Source organism: Micropterus salmoides, unplaced genomic scaffold (assembly GCF_014851395.1).
Source record: "Micropterus salmoides isolate LMB-PRFRI ecotype aquatic unplaced genomic scaffold, ASM1485139v1 Ms_hic_scaffold_5, whole genome shotgun sequence".
Taxonomy (NCBI): domain Eukaryota; kingdom Metazoa; phylum Chordata; class Actinopteri; order Centrarchiformes; family Centrarchidae; genus Micropterus; species Micropterus salmoides.
Window position 1 is genome coordinate 5728595 of NW_024044237.1, and position 12114 is coordinate 5740708.

Here is a 12114-nt window from a genome sequence, read left to right on the forward strand (position 1 = left end):
TTTATGCTCCTACATATGGTACAACGTGGATGGCTTTGGACGTGGTTGTAAGTTGCACAATTTTGGAAGATAAAAACCAACTGTCCAGTGCTTCCAGTTTGGTTTTTCATGTAAGTTTGTTAGTCTTCACACAAATAGTAAGAGTGATTTGATCAGAAATCTCAAAGATAAATAAAGGCACACTGAGGCAGGCTGAACATTTCTGAAACTGTATCGAAATCTATTTTTAATTATGCTTGGTGGCAGTCTCTCAAAACAAATTAGAGAACTATAATGAAACAGGGGAATTTGGAATAAGAGAGTAGGAAAAGGTTTATTATGGTTCAAATGGTCTGGATCCCTTACCACAAGCCTAATACAATATATCACTGGATCAAAGTTTCATAGAGTTTCTATTTTATTCATGTACACAGGCAGAAAGCAGAATGTACTCTTTGAACAATCATGCCAGAGGATATTTTCCAGTCCAAACCTCTCGAAAAGATAATGAAAGTTGCCTTGACAGTGGAGCCAATCCCAGCTGTAATGGAAATCCTCCCTTCAGCACTCCTGCTAATGCCTTTTTACAGTAGATAATTCAAGGAACCACTCTTTGATTGCTATAACAAGGTGCAAAATCAAAGTATAAAGTCAAACAATATTGGCTCAACACTTAAGAACTTCTACATTTTAAGGGAGGAGCTTGGGATTTGCTAGGCTTGGTTACTGAACTAATTGGCTAATCATAGTGAATGTAACCCCCCCCCCCCTTCACTTTCCAATTACTGAGCTGAAGTAGCTCATCAAGTAATGCCTCAAATCCTCAAAATGAATTAGTAAATTACAAAGCTATTATGAGTGTGGTTGTTGGTGGTGGGCATTTATAAGACATTTTACATGCTGGTAATTGGCAAATAATGGCAGGAGAGAGAATAGCGAGACGATAGGAGTTGTCCCCTCCCTCGACGGACCAGCAACTCATTATTCTTGTTCAGTGAGGTGGAGAAACACCCCTTTCTTGGGAATACCCTGCCACACACTCACACTGACAGAGAGTGTATACACACAGATCATGCATCGTTCCTGTGAGACATCCCAAGTTGATTGTTTTGCGAGAGGTAGTTTTAAGCGGAAATAAGGCAGCTAACACCATAATGAAATAGCTCTCCCGGGGAAGATGCAGCGTGCCAGACAAATAGAGGTACATGCTTTGCTGAGGTCTAACCAAGGTCTCTGCTGAAAGCTGGCAGGGGGAAGATGTGGATTTGATGAAAAGACAACTGAGGTTTCTTCTGTCAAAATTTTAAATCTTAGACAAGGCTAAGAAAACTCTGACCGTCAGACTAAATAGGAAACAGTCTACCTTTGCCCTCAAGCAAGACACTGCAACATTACTTCATCATTATCGGTTAGCGGTGTTATTTCCAGGCATTTTCCTGGCACTAAAAAGATAATTAAACTATGATGTCTAGTATTAAAAGGATAATTAAATGTATGACAAGTTAGGTCTCATTTTTTAGTTTTGGCTAGGTGTGATAACACTGAATCAAGTTATTGCAGAGATATGGGAGAAACAAAATAAATGTTGGTTATAAACAAACCAACACTTTATCCAGATCTCTAAACCACTTTATTGGGAGGCAAGGCTGAGAATGAGCACACCTGTGCTCTGTGATGGATGATTACAACAGACAGTTTGGGGAAATAATTTTATCATTCACCTTCATTTTTTCTTCCAGATAAATTGACTAACATGGAGATTTGTTTCCAACTTGTCTGATTATCTTATTGGCTATAAAGTGAAGAAAATGGGAAAGTTTATCCCATGGGTGGCACAAGAGAAAGGTCAAGGTTTCATCAACTTGGGTGCATAAATGTGCTCAGAAAATGTCATGCCAATCTTCTTGTTAGATGATGATTTTTCAGTCAGGGCAACTTTCATCAAAGAAACTGATATTTGTGTCATTGTAGTTTTGTTTGGTGATATGACACTGTTCTGGGATCTCCCTGCCTTTCCAAGCACCTATGTGGAAAGCTATGACGTGGGGGAGAGCACCTCCCTGCCCACCCATGTGCATACATGGAAAGCCCGAAGCAGACAGCAGCAGTATTGACCCCCAAAATAACCACACCAGCAAACCGTCCTATACTTACATGGAAATGCAGGAGAACCTAGCTGAACACTTGTTGAAGCCAGTTACACTAAATGAGATGAAGTGAGGCTATTTGAATTAATACATATTTGCTAGTTTGAGTAACCATAGCTTAGTATTAAGAAAATCCAGAAGGTAAACACAACACAGGGAGAAGGGTGCTGTAGAATGACTAATTATTACTATTTGTCGCTGAGTATGGATAAATCAAGAATAGATACTACTACTGCTGCTACTACTGCTACTTCCCCAAATATTACTTGTGCTGTACTGTCACTGGCTGTCACCCAGGACACCAGCGCTTGGTACCCGTGTGAAACAGAATTCATGAGCTTTTAATAAAGTTACATAGGTTGCATAACTTACATGAGTTATGTATTAGTAACATTAGCTATGTTAGCATTAGCATTTAGCTTTGCAACTTAGCGTTAGCTTTGTAGCATTAGTGTTAGCTTTGGAGCATTAGCTAGCTAGCTAACTATATTAATGTTAAGGTGATTAATGTAAATTTAAATTATTGCAAATAAATGATGGGCTATGAGCCCTTGACTCAATCCTGCAATCATTTATCATGTGCCTCCTTAGCTCATTCAATAGTGCACAGGACTTGTGTTCAAGGGTTTGTGTTCACTTGCTGCTAGTAATTTTTTCCTACCTTTTCAACAAATTGATTTTGAAGATCGTTTTAGATCAAGCACAATTAAGCATGTGCAGGAGTGTATGCGTCCCAGCAATTGGTCCACTTATTTTCATTTTCTCAGTATCTCCAGGCAGAGGAAATTCCTGCTTTTCCCATTCAGGGGAATCCGATCTCACGTTTTCTAACGGCTTTTTGTATCAAGCAAGCCAGGGACTCTTTCCTTCAGAACTTATCAAAGTAAAAGCTCTCAATTAAACACGATATAAAGTACTGCTGCAAAAATGATCTTTCGCTTTTATTTATAGGCACAATCACTTAAATGGAAGTGATTATGTGAGTAACTCTTGCTGTCATGACTGCTATCTGTTTCAGCACCAGCCACTATTATTTTTATTTTTATTTTTGACGCCTATTGCCGACCACTGATGTAGAGTTCATGCAAGCGATAACTGGATGCTGGACAAGGCTGTCAAGATGGTTATCCACCATAGAGTTCAAGAAGCAGCTTCCAAAGCTGGACTGCGGTTGCGGGAGTAGTTTTTTCTTTGCTCAGCGGCTTCCCTTGGGGCAGAAGAGTTAAAGGAACTGATGGTTGTGTTCAATACGGAGGTTTTCCTCGAACCAAAGTCAAGACCGCCCAAACCAAGACCAAGTCAAGACCAAGACCAGAGTTTATCGAGACCGAGACAAGACCAAGACTTTTAGGGGCTGAGGCCAAGTCAAGACCAAGACTAAGGGAGGGCGAGACTGAGTCAAGACCAAGACCAAACCCTAGACCCCACATGACACAATAAAATGTGGAATGAGATCATAGGTACTTCTCAAATTAATCTGAAAGATCCACATTCCTATTAAAGCACCCACATACAAACACAGTCGTTAATGGTAACACATTTTAATTAGGGTTATTGGTTGCATTTGAAGCTATACGTTTTGCATCCAATCAAATTTAAGATGTTAACAAATAAGACAATCAAAAGCAATTTATTGATATTCCTAAAGTTATGGTCTTGACTGGTCTTGAGCACTACAACACTAAGTGAGCGGTACCAAATGGAGCCGCAATATTGTTTTGAAATTAATCTTCCAGGAGCCTGAGCACTGCCATTCAGCAATGTTTTTGGATTTGCTTGACAGATGGCTTCCCATATTCATATTTCTGATGCTGTGATCAATATCACCATGCAGTCGATCTGACGTGGATCTTCGTCATGGACGGTACACGGGATTAGTTGAAGCGTGTACAAAGACAGTCTGGTAGTTCTCTCAGGTGCTATAAGCTGCTTGCACAGGGCAGACAGGCAAAAGCTTAAAATGTATGGAATTTACCAATAAATGCTAAGAAAGGAATCAGCTGAGCTATCAGCTGATGTGGCTGCTTAAGATGGCTGCTAGCAGCTGATGTGCTTGGATTGTGAGCTGAGCCTGACTTTGTTGCCTGCCTGAACTAACACTATGCTTGATGTTTTCTGTGACATTCTGTTCTGGGGGAAAGCTCATGGCGTGTCCAAAATGGAAAGGGTTCCTCCTCTGAAGAGAAGAAATATGTTCAGTAAAACCAAACAATCAATTGATTATTTGAGAAAATCACCACTGTTACATTGTCGGCATATGCACTATTTTTTCTGTATAAATGTCTTCGTGTAGACAGCAAAACAGCTGTCACCTAAGCCTTCATCCATCGGTATTTACCTATTTCTGAGCAGATCTGAGAGACTACATTTCTCTTCAGTACATTTGAATTACATGAGGTGCTTCTGATATCTCTCTGCTCGCTCTGGAACTCTTATCAGGGGAGGTCACATAATTTGCCTGCAAAGATAGAAAAAGTGAGATAGGATTAACTTTTGTTTTGTTTTGTTAATTTTTGTATCATGTCTCCTGTATTGTTTTTTATTTTACTGTGTGTTTAATAGTGAAATTAAACTATGTCATTTTGTTTGTTTTGATAATACCATCTCAAGACAGATCTTGAACCCCCAACCTCATCCTGCGTTAGGCTCTCTCCCCCTCACTCTCTCTTATGTGTCGGTCTGCCTGTACCTTACAGCCAGTCTCTGATTTGCTCTCTATTATCTCAACATTCTGGACTAAAGAATAAGTGCACGGTGAAGGGGCAGGGAAAGTTATTTCAAAACGCTGCCACAGGTTAAACATTACCTACTTAAAACTGTCCTCTCATACCACTACTCAAGGTGGAGACAGATGGCTGCCACAGAGGTGTTAACACCAGCTGACTTATTTTCCACTTTTCATCAGTAGAATTATTGAACATTCTGGTCAAAGGTGCTTTTACCTTGGCTCATGCAGTGACTCGCCAGAGGAGAGGGAAACCTGCTGGTGTGTTTGTGTGTCTCGGTCGGTGTGGAGTTTGTACATCGTTACCAGGAATATTTCTCTCCAACGTGCGCTCACGGTGCAACAAATGAACTTCAGCTACTGGTAGGAAAAAACAGACACTTTTAATCATCTTCTGTTCACAGAAACGTGGCTGTGTGAACTGATACCGGACTCCGCGCTGCAGCTGGCAGGCTTCCAACTCTACAGAGCGGTTCGCGACACAGAGCTCTCCGGCAAAACAAGAGGTGGAGGTATCTGTTTTTATATTAACAATGTCTGGTGTACTGTAAACTGTTTTACTCCCTTGCCACTTGCTTTATTCATTCTGGTCGGTGTTTAAATTCCGCTGCAGGCCAACGTGCATGATGCACAACGCATGCTGGCCGACCACATACTGTGTGTGGAGCAGACAAACCCTGACTCCCTTGTTATTGTTCTCGGTGACTTTAACAAAGGAAACCTCAGCCAAGAACTCCCCAAATACAGACAGTATATAAAGTGTTCAACCAGAGAGGGGAACACTTTGGATCACTGTTACACCACAGTTAACAGTGCCTATCACGCTGTTACACGCGCTCCCCTGGGACACTCTGATCACTGATTCCTGCTTACAGACAGAAATTAAAACTCTGTAAACCTGTATTGAGGACATCAAAGAAATGGACCAGTGAAGCTGTAGAGGATCTTCAGGCATGCTTGGATTGCATTGACTGGGATGTTTTCTGTTGTGGTGACAGCCCGGCTGACGGTGAGTGTCCTGGCCTTTTCTCTTTTTTGTCTGTGATTCTGTTTTTTCCCTGGTTTTCTCTGTTCTGCCTGCCTCCCTGTGTCTCCTCCCCTGTGTGTTCCTTCTCTCTCTCTCTCCCTCTGCTCCTGAGCCAGGCATTTAGGACCGAGCAAGGTTTAAGGAGTTAAAGTACAGGTTTAGCAAGGCGGTGCAAGATGCTAAACAGCTGTATGCAGAGAGACTACAACACCAGTTCTCAAGGATTGACTCTGCTTCTGTCTGGAGAGGATTCAGACAGATCACCAGCTACAAACCTAAATCCCCCCGCTCCATTAACGACTCAAGCCTTGCCAATGAGCTGAACCAGTTTTACTGTCGCTTTGAAAGACAATGGGACAGACCTGACACCATCCCCCGTCACACCACTGACCGGCCACAGTCTACCATCTCATCCCCCACCTCCCTCCCCTCTCTTACCATCCTAGAGAGGGACTTCAACAGACTGTTCAGGAGGCAGACTCTGTCTCCCAATTCACCCTGAAGCACTGTGCTGATCAGCTGTCTCCAGTGTTCACAGACATTTGTAACACCTCACTGGAGACATGCCATGTGCCACCCTGCTTCAAAGCCTCCACCATCATCCCTGTCCCCAAAAAACCAAGGACCACAGGACTAAACGACTACAGACACGTCGCCCTGACCTCTGTGGTAATGAAGTTTTTTGAGCGCCTTGTGTTGTCCCACCTTAAATCCATCACAGACCCACTCCTGGACCCCCTGCAGTTTGCCTACAGAGCCAACAGGTCTGTAGACGATGCAGTAAACATGGCCCGAGCCTGACTCCACCTGCAGGTGGATCACAGACTTCCTGACAGACAGGAAGCAGCACAAAGATGGGAAAACATGTCTCTGACTCCAGGACCATCAGCACCGGTTCCCTTCAAGGCTGCGTTCTTTCCTCTCTTCTCTTCTCCCTGTACACCAACAACTGCATCTCTAGTCACCAGTCTGTCAAGCTCCTGAAGTTTGCGGACGACACCACCCTCATTGGGGTCTCAGGTGGGGATGAGTCCGCCTACAAGTGGGAGATCAACCATCTGGTGACCTGGTGCAGCCAGAACAGACTGGAGCTCACCACTCTGAAGACTATGGAGATGGTCGTGGACTTCAGGAAGAGCCCAGCCCCACCCTCCCCCAACATCCTGAGTGACTCCCCCGTCGTCACTGTGGACTCCTTCCGCTTCCTGGGCACCATCATATCCCAGGACCTCAAGTGGGAGCTGAACTTCACCTCCCTCACCAAGAAGGCCCAGCAGAGGATGTACTTCCTGCGGCAGCTGAAGAAGTTCACCCTGCCAAAGACAATGATGGTGCACTTTTACACCGCCATCACTGAGTCCATCCTCACCTCCTCCATCACCATCTGGCACGCTGCTGCCACTGCCAGGGACAAGGGCAGGCTGCAGCGTATCATGTTCCATCCCTTCAGGATCTGTACGCCTCCAGAACTCTAAGGTAAGCATGAAAGATTGTGGCTGACCCCTCCCACCACAGACACAAACTGTTTCAGACATTCTCCACTGGCAGGAAGCTGCAGTCCACGAGGACCAAACCCTCGCACTACAACAACAGTTTCTTTCCATCTGCAGCTGGCCTCATCAACAAGGCCCCTTACCCCCACTGACACTAACACTCACACACACCCTATTCCCTCCCTTTACAGTACAGTATACTTATACTGTAAAGTTTTTCACATGTCAATACAAAGTAAATATTTTGCACATCCCTGCATTAACTGTAATTTAAATAGGTTCCATAATGCATCCTTTATTATTCTTTTATCTTTTCCTATCGTGTCCATTTATATTTTTTATTTTATAATTACTTGATCTCTATCTTTTTATTGTTTAAGCACCAAAACTATTTACTTCTTTATTAAAAAATGTATTTCTTATTCTGATTCATCTGTAATAAAAATGAGCCAGGGTTACTACACCTCCAAAAACCAATCAAATACACACTTAAGTGAACCGCCTGGCTGTAGCTGTAGGACTGTCATCATCATCATCATCATCACACAAATCACTCATTGTCATGTCGAGCTCCCTTAGTTGAGGTTATGTGTTCAGATTCCTTGTTTGTTGCCACTTCCTGTTTTGTCTTGTTTACTCATCTTGTGTCTTGTTTCAGGTCTTCATCTGCCTTCCCTCTATGTGTGATTATCTGTCCCTGCCCCAATGTGCTCCACCTGTGTCTCATTGTCTCCCCTCCCCTAGTATATATAAACTATACACTCTTCACTAATGTCTTTGCCAGATCATCTTGTTCCCTTTTGACAGAGTTCCAGCCTTTACCCAGTGTTATCTCTTGATATTGCCTGTGAGTTTGACTTTTGCCTTGCCTTGTGACCCCGATTCTTGGCTTGTGTTTTTGGTGCCTTTGCCTGATTCTGTGTGATCCTTTCTGCAATACATATGTTGCCTGAACTACCTGGAGTCTTCCTCTTTGAGTCCATTTATACTGTGTGAGTCTGATAGTACAGAACGATCTGGCCACACAATGGACTCGGACACCGTAAAGAAAGCCCTGCGGTTCCAGGAACAGCAGGAGAAAGTCCTCTCAGCCATCCGCCAGGGGATGCGAGGCGTGTCCAAGCAGCAAGTGGGCCTTCGGACCATCGTGTATGAGCAGATTTCCTACCTGATCATATACAGGCCCTGCAGTAGCTGGCCGTGCCGCCCCCAGCAGATCCTGCAGCCCTGTCTTTCCCCACTGTCCGTATGGATAACCTGTCTCCTTCTCCGCCTGCCACTCCTTTCAGCTTTTCACCCGAGCGTTCACCCAGATATCTACCAGCATCTCTCTACAGGCAGAGAAGCTTCAAGAGCATTGGTGGGGCTCCGTCAAGGTCAGCGAAGAGTCGCAGACTACATTGTGGAGTTATGTACCCTGGCCGGGGAGAGTGGCTGGAATCTGTCTGAGAGAAAAATAAAGGTCTTGGGAGCCCCCAGTGGCTGCTGCATGCCTCCCCCCTTTATGGTCTTCACCACCTTCTTCATCTACGACCCCACCACATCAGTTGCAGCAGAGGAGTCGATGGAGCTGGGAGGGGTGTTGTGTTGGTTTTCCTCAACGACATCCTAATCTCCTCCCCCAATCTTGAGACACATTCAGCATGTCCATACAATCCTTCAGCACCCTCCTCGACCAGCAGGTCTTTGTGAAGTCCGAGAAGTGAGTTCCATGTTCCCACAGTGTCATTCCTGTGGTACGTGGTGGCCGAGGGGGCGGTGAGCATGGACCCTGAAAAAGATTTTCATGGACTGGCCCTTGCCGACTAACCGCAAGCAGGTCCAGCGTTTTCTTGGGTTTGCTAATTTCTACAAAAAGTAAATCAGAATCTCCTCTCCCAAGACTAGGTTTGTTGTTACCTGATCGGGCAGTTCGAGCTTGAGGTGGACGCTTCAGACATGGGCATTGGAGCAATCTCGCATGCTTCTCTGCACTCACCGTCCACCCTGTAGTGAAGAGGACAATGACAGTCAGGCAGCGGTTGTGGTGGCCTTTCATGGAAGTTGAGATGGGAGACTACGTGGCAGCCTGTCATGTATGCCCGCATAACAAGTCTCAGAAGCTTGTGAGCCGGTCTCCTACAACCGCTCCTTGAGCCTTCCCGGCCCTGGTCTGACATCTACTGTATCTGGACTTCGTTACGGGGTTATCCTCCTCCGAATGTAGGTTTTGACTGTATTACACAGATTCTCCAAAATGGTGCATTTCATTCCTTTGGCTAAACATCCGTCTGCCAAAGCGACAGTGGAGGTTATGTTGTCCCATGTGTTCAGATTACACGGACTACCTCGAGATGTGGTGTCAGACCGGGGCCCGCAGTTCATCCCTCAGTTTTGGAAAGTCTTCTGCTCCCTGTTAGGCACCTCTGTAAGCCTGTCCTCGGGCTACCATCCTCAGACCAATGGCCTGTCCCAGCAGCTAAACCAGGACTTCCCAGAACCCCTCCAGTTGGAGCAAGCAGTTGGTATGTGTGGAGTATGCTCATAATAGCCTCCACGGGGCTCACCCCGTTCTAATGTGTCTACGGTTATCAGCTGCCGCTGTTTCCTGCCTTGGAGAGGGAGGGGGGATGAGAAGGCCAGCAGTTGTAACCCCTCTTGGGCACACCTGACCGTGCTGGGTGTGGTATTTGAAAGATGTTATAACTTACTTACTGAAAAAGTAATTGATCACATTTTCAAAATAGGTTACTAATTAACAAACAGTCTGCACCATCAGTTACAATACTATTCAGGCGAGATCAATTTATCTTAAAAATGGTCACGATCGATTAGCTTTCATTTGCATATGTTATACAGTATAGTATACAGAGTACTGGGAAAAACTGGTCGCCCAGGAACTTCTTCAAGTTGTTAAAGGGAATAACTTTTTTGATAAATTCCAATCTGGCTTTCACCAACAACACAGCACTAAAACTGCTTTGTTAAGAGTCACAAAGGACTTTCTCATGCAGGCTGACAGGGGCAACACTCCACCTTAGTTCTACTCGTTGTAGGTATAACCTTTGATACCACTGATCATTCCATCCTCATCACAGACTAAATAGCTGTGTTGGTATCTCAGGGAAGATTACTAGAGTGATTTGGATCATATTTGTCAAACAGATGCTCAATTGGCAAATTTGTGTCTTCTTCCCATGTTATATGAGGTACCTCAAAGGTCAGTCCTCTGGCTTATTCTTTTCTCTTTGTAAACCAAATGCTACTTAATACACAAGTGCCAGAATAAACTGGAACCGGAGGCTGCTATCCCAGGAATGTTTTATTTATATTGCATCAGAACAAAACAAAAAGAAAACACACAATTCAGGACTAGACTGCATTATCAGGGAAACTAATGTAGAGTTGAGCACCAAAATAAATTATTACCAAACCGGTAGGCAAATTAAGAAATAAACCACACACTCAAACCAAATTAAATCAAATCAAATACTATGGAATAACACTAAATGTAACTGCACACAGCACACTAAGCTACACAAAGCATCCATGCAAAATGCATGGGCTAAAATCTTGTTTAAAACCATCTTTAACATACCTCTGCCAACAATCACACCAAGCTTTGGACCCTCACCACCATGAAGAAATAAAAAAACAGGTTTTTAACAATTATTTAACTTATCTTTAAAATAATGAACTAAAAGTGATTCTAGGATCTAGTTCTAGACATGAATTATTAACCTTGGGTTTTTAAACATATTTTTAAAAGATGAAACCTATTTAAAAATAAAGCCTAAGCGCCAAACAAAGGCTGGCCTCAGCTGCTCTCTCAGGTGTGTCCTCCCCTATTTATAGACCCTGCCCCTTTGCCTGGGTCCTAGTGCTATACCTCTATAGCCTTCCCTATCACAAACCTCTTTTCTCTTGGTTGTATATCCTATCATTGTTATGCGGACAACACTCCGCTTTATGTTTCATAAAACCAGATAAATTCAGCAACCTAGATACTCTACGCAACTGTTTAGCTGTTATTAAGGACTTTATGTAACTAAACTTCCTTTTACTTAATTCTGACAAAACTGAGCTTCTCACCATTGGCCCTGAAAATGCTACTATTGGCCAACTTGCCTCCTATGTCTAACCAAACTCTCGAAATCTATGTTATATTTGACCCTATATTTTAGAATCATGTCAACAAACTGATTTAATCCTGTCTTTTATGGCATGTCTACAGCTTGAATAGAATGCAACAGCTACACATCACCTTCAGCCTCACTGCTTTGGCTGCCAGTTAAGTTCAGGATTGATTTTAAAATTATTTTAATCACTTATAAGGTATCACATGGCTTAGCTCCTGCCTACATTCCTGAGCCACTACGCACTTACACCACCAAGCGGCCTCTTAGGTCCATCCAACCAAAACCTGGTCGCTATACTGCTTGCCAAACATAGAAAAAAAGGCGATCGTTGCTGTGCTGTCCTAGAGTCAGGAATGATCTTCCTCTTCCTCCACTAGATCAGCTGAGTCTGACTGACTAATGACTAATGACTAAAGTCATGATTGTTTCAGAAAACATTTAAAAACCCACTTTTTTGGGTTAGCTTTTTGATATCTCCAAATGGTGTACTACTGGCAGTGTCTGGTTGGTAAATGCCTCCTGTGGTCAAATGTGTGGTGTCTTTGGGTGTATGACCTTTTTAAATGTTTTTGTCTTGTATGAACCTTGTGCTTTTATGTTTATGCATGATATTATGTACAGCACT